At 44.0% G+C, this 23,601-nt stretch overlaps 1 protein-coding gene across 3 annotated transcripts in view; it reads left to right on the top strand.

Annotated features, from left to right (window-relative positions):
- LOC135522021 (amyloid beta precursor like protein 1-like) overlaps window positions 1-23,601 on the top strand; it is an 82,544-nt gene that overhangs the window by 1,947 nt on the left and 56,996 nt on the right. The window contains exon 1 of one of the 3 annotated variants that reach the window (XM_064947892.1): window positions 370-390. The exons of the other annotated variants lie outside the window; for them this stretch is intronic. The gene's annotated coding sequence lies outside the window, so the exon portion shown is untranslated. Of the gene's footprint in view, window positions 1-369; window positions 391-23,601 lie in introns of those variants that run through there. 3 annotated transcript variants of the gene reach the window in all.

The raw sequence follows: 23,601 nt of genomic DNA, 5'->3' as shown, positions 1-23,601 counted from the left end.
ACATGTGCAGAATTGTCTCTCATCTGGCTATTCTATATAGAACACCTGTGAAGGTCTAGACTCCAGACTGATATGTGCCATCATGGGCCCTTTCAGCCTGTGCCACCCACCACCGAGCTGTGCCAATGCGTCAGAGGTGACTTCCAGGGACCACTAGACCCAGACGCCGCCTTCACCCCGCCCCCAGAGGCCTTCAGCCCCACAGCTAATGAGGGAGGCCAGGCTCCCTGTGGGGGATCTGGAGTGGAGTGGAGTGGAGGGGAGGTATAAAATGGCAGAAGGGCGTGCTGGGTGGAAAGCAGGGGAGAGTGGGGCTTGAGCAGTGACTCATGGAGCCTCAGCTGGAGTTACAGTGCAGGTCAAGCTTACTTCCCACCTGGGAATAGAAGTGTGAGTTGTTCCCTCTTTTTGTTACTGTTGCATTGTAAGGGTGTGGGTAGACTAGAGGAGAAGCTCTATGTTCCTCTGTAAGAACTAGCTCACATGAATAATCTCACTCTATCTATCACACCAATCTTTCTATCTATTTATTGTATCTATTCATATACTGTCTACCAACTGTACATTATGCCCTTGGAAGGTATTAGAAATCCCAATCTCCAGTCAGTAGAAAGCATGTAATCATCATAGTGGGGTGTGTAAGGATTCATTGTGAAGATGGTAAGAGGATTAGCATGTGTATTTATTAACCATCGGCACTGGTTGCTCACAGTGCGTTTTATTAGCCACAAACCTGTTCCTTTCATTGTGGAATTATTCCACTGCTGTAAGAGCATTACTGGGATTACTGCTGTATGCTGAGGAACCATGCTTAGGTTTACACAAGGAGACCCGCAGATATGTGAAGGTTTACAGTCCAGATTACACTTTGAAGAGGGCTGGCTTGTTGGCTTAACACCCTGGTATTAACTGTGTTAAAGATTGTTCTTGAATTTTGCCACCATTTCCGTGGTAAACGTTGAAATTGGGCAATTTTGCGTTGCTACGGCCTGATCTTTTCCACTTAATGCATTGTTGATAGATGGCACTACTCTATTTTTTTTATAGTCTAATAATGCCTTTGTAAATGAGATGGAGGCAAACTGTTGTCTGTATCATGTAATGGCTTTAGGGTGCAGTACAAATGGTGTTTGTTTACAGAGAACGAAATGTAAGAGAACGAAGGCATTAGAGTTTCAAAGCACAAGGGCAAAGTCAACATTTACCTATCTGAAACATGACCATTATGCAATGTGTACTTCTGCTCTCTGTCCTTGTTCTCCATTTCGATTGCTATTCCCATACTGTGTATGATGTTCTTACTGTGTATTGTGTTAAAAGCAGGGACCAGTGCATTGTAGAATACATTTTCTTACTGTTTACTTCACTTCAGTGTCCATGAAGCTGACACAGTAGCGTGACACTCCTAGCATGATACTTTGGCAGTTTATCTATACTGTCCTATGTGCCTTAACCTCAGCCACCTTGGATGCAATGACATGTGCCACTTGCAGTGCTGAGATTGTTTCATTGATTGACAACTTGGCATAGGTCTTGCCTGATGACTCAAACTGAATTCTTCATTCGCTAAATACTTTAGTCTGAGACTGCAATCTCAATTCGTTTGTGGTGACATCAAAATGAGGGGTGTTGTACAAAACAAAGCCATCAGTGATTGGATCATCTCTAACCAATCAGAGTATCAAAGACAATGATGAATTTTCAAAATGTTGCTTTCCCCACCTGTGTTTTGTCTCTGGTCCAACCCTGGTTTGCTGTTGCTATGTGTTGGCCATTGAGAGGCTTTGAAGTCACCTGTCTGCCATATTGGCACTCCCCAGTAGGAGCAGTCCTCCATAAGAATCAATGAAATTCTACAGTATTTCAATACAATTTTCAAGGACAAAATTACATGTATTTTTGTTGTTGTAGTGGGGACAGTAACATAATTTTAAAAAAGTACTTTAAGGATTTGTTTTAATACATTTTTATTTGAAATGTTTTATGTTTAGCTCACAATCTAATTTAAAAGTATGCATTAGGGTGTCTCCATCAAGGTGTCTGTAGATATTAAAAAATGCATTTCTATATCTTCAAAATATTTTTATAATGGTGGGGGAGTGCCATGATGGAGGCACGGTGGTGTCAACACAGCTCCCCCTATCAGTCATATAGTGTGTGTGTATATGTATGTATGTATATATCTATATCCTTGGACCCAACCCATCAGTTTCTGTGACCAATCAGACGTTCTAGAACATGTTTGCATTCTAGAAATTGTAGGGGAGGTACTCAGGTCACTCATTGCAGAGAAGAAACTAGTGGGCGTGGCGTAGCGTTTGGCCAGAGCAAGGAGTTTTGGTAGTCAGGCAAGCAGAGGTCACCTTCCCTACAATAACACAGCATGTGTCATGACTCTGACAGAAAATAACTGCTATAAAAAGATTATGTTGATGATCTTAAACATTGACAGATTCTGTTTATAACAGCACTTCAGCCTCATGCTACTTCCACCTGCCTGAAAATGGAAAGATGGTAATGATGATGAACGTTTCCTCAAAGACATGTTTTGTTTCAAGCTGAAGTGTCAGAGTCAAGTGATGTATTAATGATGAGGAATGAGCAGGTTTTGTTATCTGCCCGTGCATATATTTGAGTACAGTACAAGCCTCCCGAGTGGTGCAGTGGTCTAAGGCACTGAATCGCAGTTGCTAGCTGTGCCACTAGAGATCCTGGTTTGAGTCCAGGCCCTGTCGCAGCCGTCCACGACCAGGAGACCCGCAATTGTCCCAGCGGCGTCCTGGTTAGAGGAGGGTTTGGCCAGCAGGGATGATCTTGTCCCATCGCTCTCTAGCGACACTGTCGCCAGGTGTACAGTGTTTCCTCCGACACATTGTTGTGGCTGGCTTCCGGGTTAAGTGGGCATTGTATCAAGAAGCCGTGCGGCTTGATTTGGTCGTGTCTCGGAGGACGCATGGCTCTCGGCCTTCGCCACTCCCGATTCCATACGGGAGTTGCAGTGATGAGACAAGACTGTAACTACCAATTGGATACCACCAAATTAGGGAGAAAAAGGTGCAAAAGTAAAAAAAATAACAAAGGAGTACAGTAAAACCGCAAGCTTTGGGGGAAATAAATGACTGCAGAGAAGGCCACTGGAACCCAGGGAGGCCGGAGAAGCTGCCGGCCATTGGTAGAGCCATGAAACGCAGCTTTCCGGGTCTCATATGCACTCCAATTTATGAGGGAGGAAGGGGGAGAATGATAGTGGGGTATGTTTAGAAGAGGAGGAAGAAGATTAAACGGATACAAGGAGTTGCTAAATTGCTGCGCATGTTCCCCCCCCCAGCATTTTCAGGCCTTGTGTTGGAACACAGACGCTCACCCCTCCACTCCCCCTTTCCGTGACTGCAGTGCTATGGATATGTAGAAACGGTTGCAGGATACTAGCAGCTCTCTCTATCTATGTCTGTCTGTATTTCTTTCTCCTTTAATTAATTTCCGAGCCAGGAGATAATCAGGTTTCCTTAATGGTTTCCCTTGTGCTTTGCTCTGTCGTGTGCCTGTGCCAGAGGACATGTACCGTTTTATTGGATCCCATCTTTCTTTCTCTCTTTATTGTGCTCTTTCCAAGAGTTTTGAAGGGAAAAGCACATAACAAGGACTTGATCCAAAATCTTGCACAGTCATTGTGAAATTTAACCTGGGCACAATGAAAGGAAAGGCATGAGATAAAATAACTGCTGGAAATGTGCCTCAGCAATCAAGCCATTACCAGTGGTGACAGCTAAATGAAAAGGTTACATGTGCCATTTAACAAGCGGCCTGGGTTATTTGTGCCATGACAGACATTCAAGGAAGTGCATGGTATCACGAAGTACGAATGGCCATCGGGAGACTCATGCAAATCCAACAGCTAGGGAGATTGGGAGGGTGCAGTACGAATGGGAACTAAGATTCTGTGTGTGCATGTTTAGAAGTTAAGGGAACGTGTGGAGAGAGAGGGAGTGTGAGGCATACAGTACATCCATAGCTACTCTGATCACATCTGGATCCTGTGCATGTCAGAACTTCTGGCAGGCTGGATATATCACTCCAACCCAAGGTCTCCCATCCCAAACACTAGGCCTGGTAAGCCTAATTGGCAAAATTTTTGCTGTAAAATGTTGAAGTGAAAGAGAGCTGTGGGTCTGGCTGGTCCCTGCTGAAGCCAGCAGGAGGTTTCAGTAGAGCTGCCTGTGAGACATCTGCTGTGGAGTGATAACATTTGTCCTCCGTGTTGAGAGCGAGAGAGACCTCCATTAGTCAGGGAGAGTGGGGGAGGCAAGAGAGAGTAGACAGAGGGAGAGGAGACAGTTTACTGAGAGAGAGTGACGATATAGGCTTGGTGGGTAGGAGGGCAGTAGAAGGCACATAGTTGGTGCTAAGAGAAACTCTAAACCCACAGGCTCTCTGGCCCTGGTGTCTTGAAAGGCAGAGATTAATCTCTGTCATGTACTGCATATGTATTCATAGGTGGCCCAGGGAAAGTGGAGGAAGGACACTGCCTGCAGGCCATAGCACTGAGCCTAGTCATTACCCATTCACACACATGTGCGCGCACACACACGCAGAGAGCCAATGAAGAGGAGGGCGAGGAGGGGCTGGACTGCAACAGGACATTTCCATAATGGCACTGGGATGCATGGATACGTTTTTGGAGGCTGGCCTGGCTGACAGGGAGTGGTGGGGAGGAGGCTGGCCTGGCTGACAGGGAGTGGTGGGGAGGAGGCTGGCCTGGCTGACAGGGAGTGGTGGGGAGGAGGATGGCTTGGCTGACAGGGAATGTTGGGGGGGGGGCTGGCCTGGCTGACAGGGAGTGGTGGGGCGGAGGATGGCCTGGCTGACAGGGAGTGTTGGGGAGGAGGCTGGCCTGGCTGACAGGGAGTGTTGGGGAGGAGGCTGGCCTGGCTGACAGGGAGTGTTGGGGAGGAGACTGGCCTGGCTGACAGGGAGTGGTGGGGAGGATTTCAGAGGGTCTGGTGAGGCTGATCAGCAGTGCATTGGCATAGAGGGAGATGTCTGGATCAGTGTCAGTGCCCTGATCTCTGCCATCTCTAGCAGCAGAGGGATGCAGCATGGCACAACGGTAGCTAGGGCAAACCCAGCAGCTGGTGGCAGGGAGTGAGGTGGTGTGGTGTGAAGCGGGTGAGCTAGCTACTCATTTCCTCCTTCCTATGCTCACATGAATACTAAAGGGATCGTGGGTACACAATGCACCTCAATGACACGCACACCTCCACACACGCTGACAGACAAACAGCCCAGACACATGCAGGGTAATCCGACACACACACACACACACACACTATCCAGGCACTCACACTCACTGCTTTAAAAAGATGGCACGCTGCGGCAGCTGCATCAATTATTGACGGTCTTGGAAAGGTTTGGGCTCTTGCTTGTTGGATTGAGCTCTGGAACTCTTGTCACGCACTCACTCCTCCCCAGAACCCACCCCAGCCCCATTCCTCCCTCCGTCCTCCCCTCCCAGCCTCAGAGTGGATCCTGACCGTACACCAGCTCTTCTCCAGGTTTTTTTCTACACATACAATATGTTTGCTCTTGAAATATTCATCCTCCACGCCCACTCTCCGTTCTCTCTCTCTCTCTACCTCGCTCTCTCTCTCACTCACTCACTCACTCACTCACTCACTCACTCTCTCTACCTCTCTCACCCACTCTCTCTCCTGTCCTCTCTTTTTCTCTCTCCCTCTCTCTCCTCTATGTTCTCTCTCAACACACAGACACTCTGTCACCATCTTCCTTGTCGTCCATCCTCACCCAACCTCATGAGATCTCACTGCTGCTCGTCTGTGTACATTTTTCATACCTCCAACGAGAAAATATCCTCCACATACAGTATGTTCTCACAACAGAAATCTCTAATTGCCATAGCACATATTTTTACACCAACAAAAGAGTGTGTTGACAGATAGATATCCTCTTACTGTATTGCCATGAAGTAATGTATGGACCGAGGATACCATGGTTGTAAACATGTTATAGAGACACCTACAACCTTGTCAAGATGTTCAGACCTTTTGGGGTAATGGCTAAGGTGACAGACGTAGGTACGATATGGAAGGGAACAGCTAATGAAAAGTCTCAGGTATTTAATCTGTGACAATAGGACTCCGACAGAGACTGAGACGGCTCAATTTTTCATTCATCCCCCAGCTCACCATCGTCGAGGCCAAGCTCTCAGCTGCACACACCAGCCAATATTCACGCTAGCTCCACTGACAAATTGGATATTTTTTGGTCTACTGTCTGCAAAAAAAAACAAGTTCAGAAAGGACAAGAAGCTCAAATGTAGGTTTCCAGGCCTGGAGATATATGGGTAATTTTTCAGATCGTCTGAATGATTCAACCATTCTTCTCCCCCATCTGACAGTCTACAGGGATTTGATGGCCTGAGGAAATGAGATAATACTAATGTTTAATCTACTGAGGGACTGGAGCACAGACAGACCAGCAGACTGCACGCTGCAACACGTTATCTCACTAGAGCGGCACAGGCTGAAATAACACACACAGAGACAGACCAGCAGACTGCACCCTGCAACACATTATCTCACTAGAGCGGCACAGGCTGAAATAACACACACAGAGACAGACCAGCAGACTGCACCCTGCAACACATTATCTCACCAGAGCGGCACAGGCTGAAATAACACACAGAGACAGACCAGCAAACTGCACCCTGCAACACATTATCTCACCAGAGCGGCACAGGCACACACAGAGACAGACCAGCAAACTGCACCCTGCAACACATTATCTCACAGAGCGGCACAGGCTGAAATAACACACACAGAGACAGACCAGCAGACTGCACCCTGCAACACATTATCTCACCAGAGCGGCACAGGCTGAAATAACACACACAGAGACAGACCAGCAAACTGCACCCTGCAACACATTATCTCACCAGAGCGGCACAGGCTGAAATAACACACACAGAGACAGACCAGCAAACTGCACCCTGCAACACATTATCTCACCAGAGCGGCACAGGCTGAAATAACACACACAGAGACAGACCAGCAAACTGCATTATCCCTGCAACACATTATCTCATCTCACCAGAGCGGCACAGGCTGAAATAACACACACAGAGACAGACCAGCAGACTGCACCCTGCAACACATTATCTCACCAGAGCGGCACAGGCTGAAATAACACACACAGAGACAGACCAGCAGACTGCACCCTGCAACACATTATCTCACCAGAGCGGCACAGGCTGAAATAACACACACAGAGACAGACCAGCAAACTGCACCCTGCAACACATTATCTCATCAGAGCGGCACAGGCTGAAATAACACACACAGAGACAGACCAGCAAACTGCACCCTGCAACACATTATCTCACCAGAGCGGCACAGGCTGAAATAACACACACAGAGACAGACCAGCAGACTGCACCCTATAACACATTATCTCACCAGAGCGGCACAGGCTGAAATAACACACACAGAGACAGACCAGCAAACTGCACCCTGCAACACATTATCTCACCAGAGCGGCACAGGCTGAAATAACACACACAGAGACAGACCAGCAGACTGCACCCTGCAACACATTATCTCATCAGAGCGGCACAGGCTGAAATAACACACACAGAGACAGACCAGCAAACTGCACCCTGCAACACATTATCTCACCAGAGCGGCACAGGCTGAAATAACACACACAGAGACAGACCAGCAGACTGCACCCTGCAACACATTATCTCATCAGAGCGGCACAGGCTGAAATAACACACACAGAGACAGACCAGCAAACTGCACCCTGCAACACATTATCTCACCAGAGCGGCACAGGCTAAAATAACACACACAGAGACAGACCAGCAAACTGCACCCTATAACACATTATCTCACCAGAGCGGCACAGGCTGAAATAACACACACAGAGACAGACCAGCAAACTGCACCCTGCAACACATTATCTCACCAGAGCGGCACAGGCTGAAATAACACACACAGAGACAGACCAGCAGACTGCACCCTGCAACACATTATCTCACCAGAGCGGCACAGGCTGAAATAACACACAGAGACAGGACATGCAGTTACACACACATACCGGGGCAGTACAAGACAGGACATGTCATTTTGGCATGGTTTCATAACACTATTCCCGGCCTGTTATCCGCAGTGCCTATTTTTCCATCTTGCGTCACGACAAGATGCCAGCCCTCAAACCATTTCTTTAACTGTGATTTAAAGAGGGGGAATAGCAGGAAAGCAACAACACAATGCGGTGTTCATATTAAGAGGCCCTGTGCTGTGTCTGGAAGTGACAGGCTCCAGACAGATGACAGATTGAGTGGAGAGATGGTGTCAAGCCTCTCACAGTGATCGTTGTAGCCCTACAGCATGTAACATGGTGATGTGTAGCCTTGTCTAAATTGCATAGCCTACTGTTAAAGGACTAGTGCATGTAGGGTTGTACGTAGCCTTATCTGAATTGTATAGTGTACTCAATTTTGTATGGTTGACCTTTATGTCAAAAATTGAAGTGGCTCATATTATTGTGCTATTACCATGTGGTGAAGTGACTGATTATTATTGTGCTATTATCATGTGGTGGAGTGACTGATATTATTGTGCTATTACCATGTGGTGAAGTGACTGATTATTATTGTGCTATTATCATGTGGTGGAGTGACTGATATTATTGTGCTATTACCATGTGGTGAAGTGACTGATTATTATTGTGCTATTATCATGTGGTGGAGTGACTGATATTATTGTGCTATTACCATGTGGTGAAGTGACTGATTATTATTGTGCTATTACCATGTGGTGAAGTGACTGATTATTATTGTGCTATTACCATGTGGTGAAGTGACTGATTATTATTGTGCTATTACCATGTGGTGAAGTGACTGATTATTATTGTGCTATTACCATGTGGTGAGGTGACTGATATTATTGTGCTATTACCATGTGGTGGAGTGACTATTATTGTGCTATTACCATGTGGTGAAGTGACTGATATTATTGTGCTATTACCATGTGGTGGAGTGACTGATATTATTGTGCTATTACCATGTGGTGGAGTGACTGATTATTGTGCTATTACCATGTGGTGGAGTGACTATTATTGTGCTATTACCATGTGGTGGAGTGACTTATGTTATTGTGCTATTACCATGTGGTGGAGTGACTGATATTATTGTGCTATTACCATGTGGTTGACTGATATTATTGTGCTATTACCATGTGGTGGAGTGTGCTATTACCATGTGGTGAAGTGACTGATTATTATTGTGCTATTACCATGTGGTGAAGTGACTGATTATTATTGTGCTATTACCATGTGGTGAAGTGACTGATTATTATTGTGCTATTACCATGTGGTGAAGTGACTGATATTATTGTGCTATTACCATGTGGTGGAGTGACTGATTATTGTGCTATTACCATGTGGTGGAGTGACTATTATTGTGCTATTACCATGTGGTGGAGTGACTTATGTTATTGTGCTATTACCATGTGGTGGAGTGACTTATGTTATTGTGCTATTACCATGTGGTGGAGTGACTTATGTTATTGTGCTATTACCATGTGGTGGAGTGACTGATATTATTGTGCTATTACCATGTGGTGAAGTGACTGATTATTATTGTGCTATTACCATGTGGTGAAGTGACTTATTATTGTGCTATTACCATGTGGTGAAGTGACTATTACCATGTGGTGAAGTGACTGATTATTATTGTGCTATTACCATGTGGTGAAGTGACTGATTATTATTGTGCTATTACCATGTGGTGAAGTGACTGATTATTATTGTGCTATTACCATGTGGTGGAGTGACTGATATTATTGTGCTATTACCATGTGGTGGAGTGACTGATATTATTGTGCTATTACCATGTGGTGGAGTGACTATTATTGTGCTATTACCATGTGGTGGAGTGACTTATGTTATTGTGCTATTACCATGTGGTGGAGTGACTGATATTATTGTGCTATTACCATGTGGTGGAGTGACTGATATTATTGTGCTATTACCATGTGGTGGAGTGACTGATATTATTGTGCTATTACCATGTGGTGGAGTGACTGATATTATTGTGCTATTACCATGTGGTGGAGTGACTGATATTATTGTGCTATTACCATGTGGTGGAGTGACTGATATTATTGTGCTATTACCATGTGGTGGAGTGACTGATATTATTGTGCTATTACCATGTGGTGGAGTGACTGATATTATTGTGCTATTACCATGTGGTGGAGTGACTGATATTATTGTGCTATTACCATGTGGTGGAGTGTTACCTCCACTACAGGGTGAGTCACCTGCAGTCAGTTCAAACATGGTGATAGGGGTGGCAGTGTGGATTCCATGATAATGACTGTGTCAAGGAAATGTACAGGTGTTGAGTCATACAAGACGAGGTGTGTGTGGCATATCACAGCAGCTGTCAGTAGAACAGATTCAGACTTGAAGATCGAAGGCGAGGATGATTAAAAAATAAGGAAAGGGAGGCACAGCCTGTTCTGAAGCAAGATGCGTTGTCATTCCACAGTGCCCTGAGGCAGGGGGAACAGAAGGGATGTTGACACAAGATAAGGGATTGGGTAATCTAATGGTTCATCAGGAGTGGCTCTGACCAGTGGCTCACGTCTGGGAAGAGCAGGGTGATTAGACCGGGGAAGAAGAAATATCTGATTTGATTTGAGGCTCAGCAAATCAGACTGTTATGAGTTTGTTTGTTTATCAGTAGTGTTGGTGAAACATGAGCTCTAAACAGATCTATCCTCCACTCTGTTAGTGTCCTCTACTACTCATTAGTCTGGACCTGAGGCCTGAATCATTGATGTGATTCCTATTAACATGACTCTTACGCATGCAGAACTCTGATAGGCTGTTTGGATGGGAGATTTCTGTTCAGAGATTGGTGATACATTTTAGTTAGTCCATTGCATTTAATTATTTCAATTATTTTGATGATGTGCCAATTGTTTCTAGGAATTTGTAAAGGAGGCACTCTTAAGATGGAGGTTTCAGAGAGGAGGCAGACAAGTTGTAGCAGTGCAATGTCCAGGGGGAGGACTTTTATTTAATGTGCAGGAGAGTGGGTGGAAAACTCTACACTGTGTATATGTATACAACAAAAATGACGATGACTAAGACTGGTACCATAAACTGGGGAGAACAAAATAAATCAAATAATACATTAAACTCAAATAACGCAGGCCTCAATCATGCCTGAACCAGCAGTATACCAGCCTTACTCATGTCTGCCAGCTACATAAATGACGAGGCTTAAATAGTACCTGGGATATCCTCCCACCTGGAACATACCAATATTGACCAATCAAATATCACTGGCGTGAAATAAAGACAGGAAATGACCAAAAGGCATGTGCAGGCATTTCCATGGACATTTTATAAATGCACTCTCCAATAACAGGTTAGCAAGAAATATAAAGCATACCATCGCCCGGGGTAAGCAGTCACAATATCATGCACGGACTGACACCAGCTCCATGACAGAATTCTTGAAAACATTTTTCCGATGTTGTCTTTCCCAACAAATGCATACTTCCACGTTGACGGGCAAATGAATGGATGTGTAAACTAAACAACAACCAGCTGGCAATGCTAAACATGCCGAACCAACCATTCCTCCAGCCATCAGTGACCTACTGAGCCCATATCACTAAGCAAACATGGAGACACAATTATCAGACACAGTGAGAGCAAGCAAAGGAGAGGGACCAAGTAGCGTGTTTTGAAATTCTGCAGGGAGCCAGTTGCTACAGTAACAGGGAATGTAGCCAGCTCCGATGGGAGGTGTTTCCACGGCAACGGGTCTCAGTGGCCAAGTGATCTTGCTGAGAGGGAGAAAGAGAAGAGGGAGTGAGAGGGCGGGGGGTGGAAAATGTATGCGTAAGTGTGTGATGTGAGCAAGCGAGTGAGAGGGGATGTTAAATGAGATGAGAGGAAGCTGATGAAAAATGTGTGAGTGTGTCATTGAGGTGTGCCGTGATGCGTGTTTCATTAATTAGTCCATTTAGCTGAGCCTCCGCTCCTCGTGGAAATGTCTTACCCTCACTTCACAGAGAGAGAGGGTTAAAATAAAGAGATGGAAGGGGTGAGAGGGACTGTGTGAGAGCTGGGATACCCTGGGGTCTCATTTATAAACTGTGTGTACGTACAAAATATACCCCACAATGTACGTGCTCTCGTTTTCACACAAAAGTTTGAGAATGTGCTCATCTCCCCGCAATATTTAGACCAGGTCTCTCCAACTCTGTTCCTGGAGAGCTACTGTCCTGTAGGTTTTCAGTCCAACCCTAATCTACCACACCTGATTCTAATAATTAGCTGGTTGATAAACTGAATCGGGGTAGTTATAATTGGGTTTGGAGTGAACCTACAGGAGAGTAACTCTCCAGGAACAGGGTTGGAGGGCCAAGCTTTAGACCATGTATATGCACATCCGCTAGTGGTTGAAATGTTGTACTGAAAGCTGGCAAATATGTCTTTTGTGCTAATGGGGGATATGAGGAAAAGCTTATTCATTATTCAAATAAAAACAGGAAAACATATTAACAAGAATGCAACCATTTGCCGTTAGTGAGAAATGTTTTTTATATTTAGAATCTGAAATAATTACATATAGGAATCTTGTAATTATAATATTTTTCCTATTTTTATAGCAATTGCAGAATATACTGTAATCCTCACCTTTTCTATCTGTGATGGGTTAATATTCCTGAAGGAGCCATACAACAAATGACCACGCACATCTCATTTAATTGGACCTAGTAGCCTAATAAATAGATAGGCTATATGTATTTAAACTTTTGCAATATCGTAGGCAGCACTGTTTATATTACCAGTATACAGTTGAATTTAACAGCTGATCTTTAATGTTGGGGTAGACCTACGTATCAAGTTCCATGTTTTTATTGTCACGTGCGCAAGTACGGTGAAATACCTTTCTTGCTTGCTCGTTCCCAACAATGCAGTAATGAATGTCAGTAGTACTATTTTTTTTTCAAGTCAAGTAGAACAAAATGCATGAGAAATAGAACTGTAAGTACTGTAATTTATTGAGTAGCCTACCCTACAATGTTTCAGAATTCGCGGGCATATTTAGGTTGGGGGAAAAGTTGATTACATACACTACCGGTTTTAGAACACCTTCTCATTCAAGGGTTTTTCTTTATTTTTACTATTTTCTACATTGTAGAAAATTGAAATAACATGTACGGAATCATGTAGTAACCAAAAAAGTGTTAAACAAATAAAATATTTTTTGATTTGTCACTGGTGTAGAGAGGAGGAGGCAGTTACAGGTTTAGAACTACTGAGTTTAATTAAGCACTATAGATCAAAGAGAGATGGAACCCAAATGCTGCTGTGCTCAAAATATATCTTCAGAAACAAAAGTCACAGGGTGAACCCAAAGTGCAAAATATAAAGTACTCAGGAAATAGTAGGAGAGATTTCTCACAGGAAAACAAGTAACATTTAAGATGACCGACAAAGACAAACGGCAGAGGGAGAAGATATATATATACAGTGATGGAGTGGGGATTGGAACGAACCGTGTGGTGTGTGTGTGTGTGTGTGTGTGTGTGACGAGACAAGACCGGGGTTGATGAGGGAAGGGTGTTTGGCAGTAGTAGGATCGGCAGCAGCTAGAAGGCCAGCAACGCTGGACAGGAGGGGGAGACAAAACGAAGGCTGGTGTGACAAGAATCTTCAAAGTTACCACCCTTTGCCTTGATGACAGCTTTGCACACTCTTGGCATTCTCTCAACCAGCTTCATCTGAAATGCTTTTCCAACAGTCTTGAAGGAGTTCCCACATATGCTGAGCACTTGTTGGCTGATTTTCCTTTACTCTGTGGTCCAACTCATCCCAAACCATCTCAATTGTGTTGTGGTTGGGGGATTGTGGAGGCCAAGTCATCTGATGCAGCAATCCATCACTCTCCTTGCTCAAACACCCCTTAAACAGCCTGAAGGTGTGTTTTGGGTCATTGTTCTGTTGAAAAAGAAATGATAGTCCCACTAAGCACAAACCAGATGGGATGGCGTATCGCTGCAGAATTCTGTGGTAGCCATGCTGGTTAAGTGTGCCTTGAATTCTAAATAAATCACAGACCATGTCACCAGCAAAGCACCATCACACCACCTCCTCCATGCTTCATGGTGGGAACCACACATGCATAGGTCATCTGTTCACATACTCTGCGTCTCACAGAAACACGGCAGTTGGAACCAAAAATCTCCCATTTGGACTCATCAGACCAAAGGACAGATTTCCACCGGTCTAATGTCCATTGCTGGTGTTTCTTGGCCCAAGCAAGTCACTTATTATTATTTGTGTCCTTTAGTAGTGGTTTCAGTGCAGCAATTCGACCATGAAGGCCTGATTCACACAGTCTACTCTGAACAGCTGATGTTGAGTTGTCTGTTACTTGAACTCTGAAGTATTTATTTGGGCAGCAATCTGAGGTGCAGTTAATTGCTGATTTCTGAGGCTGGTAACTCTACTGAACTTATCCTCTGCAGCAGAGATAACACTGCGTTATCCTTTCCTGTGGCGGTCCTCATATGAGCCAGTTTTATCATAGCGCTTGATGCTTTTTGCGACTGCACTTGAAGAAACTTGAAGTTCTTGACATTTTCTAGATTGACTGACCATGTTTTAAAGTAATTTCTCTATGCTTATTTGAGCTGTTATTTCCATAGTATGGACTTTGTGTATTACCAAATAGGGCTACTTTCTGTATACCACCCCTACCTTGTCACAATACAACTGATTGGCTCAAACGCATTAAGAAGGAAATAAATTCCCCAAATTAACTTTTAACAAGGCACACCTGTTAATTGAAATGCATTCCAGGTGACTACCTCATGAAGCTGGTTGAGAGAATGCCAAGAGTGTGCAAAGCTGTCATCAAGGCAAAGGGTGGCTACTTTGAAGAATCTCAAATATGAAATATATTTTCATTTGTTTACTTTTTTCACTTTTTTTGGTTACTATATTATTCCATATGTGTTATTTCGGAGTTTTGATGTCTTCACTGTTATTCTACATTGTAGAAAATAGTAAAAATGAAGAAACACTGGAACGAGTACGTGTCCAAACTTTTGGTACTGTATTTTTATTTTTTTATTTTTTTCCAAACGTTCTGCTGACAGGTCCATGACATTTTGCCATTGTTTTCTCTTTCAGAAACTGACACAATTCTTTTCCAGATACAGCATAAATTCTACCAACACCATAAATAGACCAGTAGCTTATGTAAAATCGTTGACAGTAAGGTGGGCTACAGTATTGCTGTGCAATAGGAGCGTGATATCGTTGCATATTTAATCTCAGCATCTATACCAAGGCAGGGTAAAGAAACCCAATAATCTATTGATAAACTAAATATTGAACAACAATTTGTCTTTTCTATGCCGAGGCCTAATGGCAATAGTTCCAAATTATACAGCAAATAAAGGGTGTTATTGTCACCATGAAAGGTGAATGGAGGCACTTTCCAGGTGTTTTAATGCTTGTTCATGTGCACACAGTTTTACGAACGGTCTGATTTATAACTGGAAACATGCGTATGTATGGCACCAAGTTTATATATCTCAATATTTGGTGTGAAATTTACACAAGGGTTATAAATGAGTCCCCTTGTCACCTCAGTGGAGCACAGCAGAGACCCCAGCCTCTCCACAGCTCTCTCCCAGGCATCCCCAGCTGCTCTGCCTCCTGTCCATTAAAAGCACATTAGCAGCTCCTTTACTATCATGAACAATGTGCCAAACATGCTGGGGTGGCGGGGACAGGAGAGACATTGGGAGAGGGGGACGTCATGTTCACCCCCACGGGGAGTGTGAATGTATTGTGTGAGAGTTCAAATGATACAACGCATGGACCGGGACAATAGGTCAAACCTGTGAGGTGTGTGGGCTTCTCAGCGTGTAATTCCCATGGGCTTCACTGTGTGTGTAATGGCCGTGTGTGTGTCTGAGAGTGTGTGAATGTGCGTGTGTGTCTCTTTGTGGAGTGATCTCAGCTTTGTATCTTGTGTTGTCAGCCACAATGGTCGAATAATCTCTCATTTTAACACCCCCCCCCCCATACAGGCACCCTGGAGAACTGTGGGGGCACGAATTTGTGAGGGGGAGGGGGGAGATAAAGACGGGGGGAGGGAGAGAGAGAACAGGGGAGAAGTGAAGGACAGCGGGATGAGTCCCACAGGTAAAAATGTGTAGTTGTAGTCTTCAGCTGAATCTCATATAGGAACAAATAATTTGGGTGCATGCACTGCTCATGTTACTACGCTTTCTCCCCCTCTCTCCCCCTCCCTCTCTCCCCCTCCCTCTCTGAGACACTCCTCCAATCTTAACTACCTGTGGTGTTGGAGTCAGTCTGTGTGTTTGTGGCAGGGCTGAGAGATCAAGCGGAGGAATATTCCAAAGCCACCGCCATCTATTAAATATGCACACATACCACAGGCCCACGGGACCCCCCGCGCCAAGTAGCCCTGCTGAGGAAAACCTCCTGCATACAGAGTAAGATGTAGAGAACTACTCAGAAAGCCATTTACTGAGAAAGTATGCGGGTAGTGAAGGGGAGAAAATGACACACATCCATTTTAAGAGAGACAGAGCAGAACGGAAGACATCTCCTGGGAGAGGAGGGAAAGACTTCAATAGAGATGTCAGTATAGATGGAGAGATGCAGGGACCAAGGCCTAGAGCAGGAAAGGAGAGCTGATAGATCAGAGATGCTGCCTGACAAGATACACACATGAATGAGTGGATCAAATGTTTTTCCGGATGTTCTAAATCTATTATGACATTGTTTTAATACATCTTCAAATCTGGCCCCTGTACAGTAGTCTACCATGGCTCTGCCACTCATGCACCTTTTATTTAAAAAAAAGACCAAAAGAAAATGAAAGTAAAGCTTAGTTTCCCCCCCCCCCCAAAAAAACAAACATCAAATCTCGCGCATATTCCCTAATCTCCTGGGATGAAAAGTGGCCGCTTCCAAAGGGGGATTAACAATTTCACACAGGTAACATACCCAGTTCTATGCACCAACTGTCTGTCAGCCAGTTAAATGTTGGGCGGCTGATTCACCACGCTCAAATCGAGGAGGAAAGGAGATGCTGTCCTGTCTTGTACTGGCTGTCCTGTCCTGACTGCTGTCCTTTCCAGCTAGAGGCCTGGTTCTCCTGTTTAGCTGAAGCCCACACTGTATTGGTTCACTATGTGAATAGGGACAGAACATTAGATTTGTTTGTATTAGGCCTATGCATTATTCATACCTGTCGGGATGTTATTTTGTCACCTTGGCCATGGCATAAAACACACATGCAATGAAATGACAGACAAGCCACTGGGCAAACACTGGTTCATCCACAATGTTTCCACGTCGTTACAATGAAATGACAGACAAGCCACTGGGCACACACTGGTTAATCCACAATGTTTCCACGTCATTTCAATGAAATGAAGTTGAACCAACGTGGAATAGACTTTGAGTTGACGTCTCTGGACAGCTGGAAGCATCTTACATGGTATCATATAACAATGGTTTAATAATAGAATCTAGCAATTTAAACCATTGACATAGAGTAAACATATCATCTCTGTTGCACACCAGCTTTTTAGATGAGCTTTTACAAAGGATAATCTTGTCTTTTGAGACATGTTGGGGCTGCTTTCCATACTGCCCATCTTTATCTGAGGCAATCAGCCAGGTGCTGAGTGAAGTCTCTAGTGCTCAATCTCTGATTGGGTGGCAGATGAGTTGACAGTTGGGTGTTGCAGTCAGAGAGATCTGTAGTGGAGCTCCAACTAGAGCAAAGCCTTTGATTCCTTAAACCCCTGAGGGTTCAGATGTCAGATCTTAATTTGACCAGTATTATTATATATAGTATGTTATACAATTCTCAGCAACAAAAGAGTTAAGCTCCTACATCTGTAATACTTTAGCTGGGAGGCCTTGTCACATCTGGAAGAGTTACACAACACTTGGCATTAACATGATGACATTACTAGTGTGATGTTCACTGTCATGGACGACCAGTATGTTACATGGAAATTGCATTTCATGGTTTGTGTCGGTGGACCAGGTTATCCAATGTGAATTTCAGTGGACATGATGTTGAGCTTCTGATGGGTATTGACTGATGCTGGACTTGCATGTTAGGAAGTCTCCTTTTGAACCACAAGAACATTTTACAGCCTACTAATGCAAAGTTAGAAAAGTTCAGTTTTCAAAGTCCAAGGTCCTCCATAGTGTCAGTGGAGACGTTGGCACAGGAGGACATTCTGGGCAGACCTCCTTATGTTTGAAGATCAGAACAGTTACTGTACGCATGTAGGTTCCCACTTCTAGTGTGACGAAGGTGCATGACTCATCTGTCAAGATGTGGGAGTCAGAGAGGGGGAGAGAGAAATGAGGTGGGGTGGCCTCTCTTCAACCAATCACTACATTCTCTAAAGAGAAATCCTGACTACAATAGAACCGTCAATATAACAAGTCTGGGAATGAGTGCCCCTCAATAAGAATCATTCCAGAGCAGATGAATCATTTTAGTGTCAATGGGAGTTATTGTGTTGATTGAATTATAAGGGTTTCATTGACTGTTAGGATGACTCTTGCTGTGTCTTCAGTCTCTGTTCTATTGTTTAGTAAATGGAGAGAAAGTATTAGGTAAAAAATTGGATAACAACAAAAGTGGTGCACTAGTGCTTGTTAAGTCCATATTTCAAATGACTAAAGCCTTGCCTCTGATGGAAGAAAACAGCTAGATAAAACCCTTAGTGTATGAATGCATAAACAAACCACTGAAAAGGAGTGGAGAAACAGAATGTGGACAGAAGATGGATACATTGAGTGGAATGATTAAAATGTGCTCCTACACTATAGCATTGATACGAATACTGTGTGTGTGTGTGTTTTGAGTCATGGCTGTGAACCCATCTGTGTGAATGTGGGAGTTTTGTGGAGGAGATGCCTACAAGTCTGTTGGGTGATATGATCCTGGACCTGGCCTGGTCTGTGGGAGACAGGACTCTGTCAGCCAACCACAGCCTCATGACTTCAGGAGAAGTTTGGAACCTTTGCAGAGGAGAGATGCCTCTACTGTAAGTCATGACTTACCGTGCTGCCTTACCAGTGCAAATATGACTCTGAAAATTATACACACTGTAAGTTTACTTCTAAGAGGTATAGCCACCATAAAAATAGAATCCCCAAAATATGATGATCACCGTCAAGAACTGGTTTATATACCTGCCGACCACTCTCTCCATCTCTGGACTCTCTGATGTTTGTGTCAGTTGATAGCTTATTTTAACTCACATCTGAAATTATATTAAATGTTGCTCTGTGGCTTTTGGCTGGTTTCTGGCCGGTGCTGTGGCCCTACGTGACCTGTGGGTTGCCGGGGTGATTATAAACCATCTGCTCCCAGTGGGCCCAGCTGGATGGGGCACCGCTGTAATCTGGTAAGATGAAGTCCGGGTCGCTGGGAGACAATGATGTCACAGCATAACATAAATAAGACCCTCTACCAGGATGATCTAAAGCCATGTTTTATTTGATTTGATTGTGTAAGGTGTCCACTAATTTCTGGGTTGAAGGAAAGACAGCAATCCTCCATTACAGGGAGAGACTAGATGCAGAGTCAGATTTTTTTTGTTTTATATGCACTACCAGTCAAAAGTTGTAGAACACCTACTCATTCAAGGGTTTTTCTTTATTTGTACTATTTTCTTCATTGTAGATTAATAGTGAAGACATCAAAACTATGAAATAACACATGGAATCATGTAGTAACAAAAAAAACTTTTTAACAAATCAAAATATTTTATATTTGAGATTCTTCAAATAGCCACCCTTTGCCTTGATAGCTTTGCTCTTGGCATTCTCTCAACCAGCTTCACCTGGAATGCTTTTCCAACAGTCTTGAAGGAGTTCCCACATACAGTGGGGCAAAAAAGTATTTAGTCAGCCACCAATTGTGCAAGTTCTCCCACTTAAAAAGATGAGAGGCCTGTAATTTTCATCATAGGTACACTTCAACTATGACAGACAAAATGAGAAGGAAAAAAATCCAGAAAATCACATTGTAGGATTTTTAATTTATTTATTTGCAAATTATGGTGGAAAATAAACTTTTGTTATTGACCAAATACTTATCTCAATACTTTGTTAAATACCCTTTGTTGGCAATGACAGAGGTCAAACGTTTTCTGTAAGTCTTCACAAGGTATTCACACACTGCTGCTGGTATTTTGGCCCATTCCTCCATGCAGATCTCCTCTAGAGCAGTGATGTTTTGGGGCTGTTGCTGGGCAACACAGACTTTCAACTCCCTCCAAAGATTGTCTATGTGGTTGAGATCTGGAGACTGGCTAGGCCACTCCAGGACCTTGAAATGCTTCTTACGAAGCCACTCCTTCGTTGCCTGGGCAGTGTGTTTGAGATCATTGTCATGCTGAAAGACCCAGCCACGTTTCATCTTCAATGCCCTTGCTGATGGAAGGAGGTTTTCACTCAATCTCACGATACATGGCCCCATTCATTCTTTCCTTTACACGGATCAGTCGTCCTGGTCCCTTTGCAGAGAAACAGCCCCAAAGCATGATGTTTCCACCCCCATGCTTCACAGTAGGTATGGTGTTCTTTGGGTGCAACTCAGCATTCTTTGTCCTCCAAACACGATGAGTTGAGTTTTTACCAAAAGGTTATATTTTGGTTTCATCTGACCATATGACATTCTCCCAATCTTCTTCTGGATCATCCAAATGCTCTCTAGCAAACTTCAGACGGGCCTGGACATGTTCTGGCTTAAGCAGGGGAACACGTCTGGCACTGCAGGATTTGAGTCCCTGGTGGCGTAGTGTGTTACTGATGGTAGGCTTTGTTACTTTGGTCCCAGCTCTCTGCAGGTCATTCACTAGGTCCCCCCGTGTGGTTCTGGGATTTTTGCTCACCGTTCTTGTGATCATTTTGACTCCACAGGGGGAGATCTTGTGTGGAGTCCAAGATCGAGGGAGATTATCAGTGGTCTTGTATGTCTTCCATTTCCTAATAATTGCTCCCACAGTTGATTTCTTCAAACCAAGCTGCTTACCTATTGCAGATTGTCTTCCCAGCCTGGTGCAGGTCTACAATTTTGTTTCTGGTGTCCTTTGACAGCTCTTTGGTCTTGGCCATAATGGAGTTTGGAGTGTGACTGTTTGAGGTCCTGGACAGGTGTCTTTTATACTGGTAACAAGTTCAAACCGGTGCCATTAATACAGGTAAGGAGTGGAGGACAGAGGAGCCTCTTAAAGAAGAAGTTACAGGTCTGTGAGAGCCAGAAATTTCGCTTGTTTGTAGATGACCAAATACTTATTTTCCACCATAATTTGCAAATAAATTAATAAAAAATCCTACAATATGATTTTCTGGATTTTTTTCCCTCATTTTGTCTGTTATAGTTGAAGTGTACCTATGATGAAAATTGCAGGCCTCTCATCTTTTTAAGTGGGAGAACTTGCACAATTGGTGGCTGACTAAATACTTTTTTGCCCCACTGTATGCTAAGCACTTGTTGGCTGCATTTCCTTCACTCTGCGGTCCGACTCATCCCAAACAATCTCAATTGGTTGAGGTCGGGGTATTGTCGAGGCCAGGTCATCTGATGCAGCAATCCATCACTCTCCTTGCTCAAACAGCCCTTAAATAGCCTGAAGGTGTGTTGGGTCATTGTCCTGTTGAAAAAGAAATGATAGTCGCACTAAGCCCAAACCAGTTGGGATGGCGTATCGCTGCAGAATGCTGTGGTAGCCATGCTGGTTAAGTGTGCCTTGAATTCTAAATAAATCACAGACGATGTCACCAGCAAAGTACCCCCACACCATCACACCACCTCCTCCATGCTTCACGGTTGGAAATACACATGCGGAGATCATCCGTTCACCCACACCGCGTCTCACAAAGACACGGCAGTTGGAACCAAAAATCTCCAATTTGGACTCCAGACAAAAGGACAAATGTCCACCGGTCTAATGTCCATTGCTCATGTTTCTTGACCCAAGCAAGTGTCTTCTTTATTATTTGTAACGATCGTCTGTGGTGGAAGAAGGTGAGGACCAAAGCACAGCGTGGTAAGTGTTCATGTTTTTTTCATTAAGTAATGAACACCGAACAAAAACAATAAACGTGAAGTAATCAAACCGAAACAGTCCCGTGTGGCACTAACATGGAAAATAAACACCCACGAAACACAAGTGGGAAAAGGCTACCTAAGTATGATTCTCAATCAGAGACAACTAATAACACCTGCCTCTGATTGAGAACCATACTAGGCCAAACGCAAAAACACAACATAGAAAAAGAAACAGACAACCCACCCAACTCACGCCCTGACCATACAAAAACAAAGACATAACAAAGGAACTAAGGTCAGAACGTGACATTATTGGTGTCCTTTAGTAGTGTTTTCTTTTCAGCAATTCGACTTCGACCTTGAAGGCCTAATTCACGCAGTCTCCTCTGAACAGTTGATGTGGAGATTTGTCTGTTACTTGAACTCTGAAGCATTTATTTGGGTTGCAATTTCTGAGGCTGGTAGCTCTAATGAACTTATCCTCTGCAGCAGAGGTAACTCTGGGTCTTCCTTTCCTGTGGCGGTCCTCATGAGAGCCAGTTTCATCATAGCGCTTGATGATTTTTGCAACTGCAGTTGACGAAACAAAGTTATTGAAATTTTCCGTATTGACTGACCTTCATGTCTTTAAGTAAGAATGGACTGTCTTTTCTCTTTGCTTATTTGAGCTGTTCTTGCCATCGCCTTACTTGGTAAAGACCAAGTCCATATTATCTTCTGTAGGGAGGCGTGGTCCTTGGGCTCAGGTTCTCCGGAGGGGAGAGAAAGATGGCCGAATTAGATGGAGCATACTTAAGATCACACAGTACTATAGTTCGACCCGTTCCGAAATAGACCTTAGGCTTTCCCAACCGGATCTGATATGCATACATTTATGAGTTTAATATAGAGACCGGTTCCGAATGGACCTGAGGACAACTAGAACCATTCTGTATAGACCTGGTCAGATCCAGACCTGATCTGAATGAAGGAAGCAGCAGAAAATTATTATTTTTAAAGCTATTTTATTAACCGGAGCTGATAAAGCGCGAGGGGGAGAGAGAGATGCCGCTCTAGCAGGCGGGGGAGGGGCTGTAATGGGAGTGAGTGACACGGGGAAGAGGGGGGGGAGAGATGGCTACCAACCAAGCCGACTCTCTCTATAGTCAACTTAAAGTTGCCATAGCTATGTTATTTATCATCAATATGATTACGTAGTATCTGTCTTGAATGCATCAAACCGGGAGAAGCTCGTTAAGCTAACATTAGCTAGCTAGGCTAATTGAGTCTGCATGCATTTTCTCATCCTACAGTTACAAACATACAGTGCCTTGCGAAAGTATTCGGCCCCCTTGAACTTTGCGACCTTTTGCAACATTTCAGGCTTCAAACATAAAGATATAAAACTATATTTTTTTGTGAAGAATCAACAACAA

This window comes from Oncorhynchus masou, chromosome 30 (assembly GCF_036934945.1).
Source record: "Oncorhynchus masou masou isolate Uvic2021 chromosome 30, UVic_Omas_1.1, whole genome shotgun sequence".
NCBI classification, from domain to species: domain Eukaryota; kingdom Metazoa; phylum Chordata; class Actinopteri; order Salmoniformes; family Salmonidae; genus Oncorhynchus; species Oncorhynchus masou.
The sequence above is the reverse complement of the archived record's forward strand: the minus strand, read 5'-3'. Positions and strand labels throughout refer to the sequence as shown.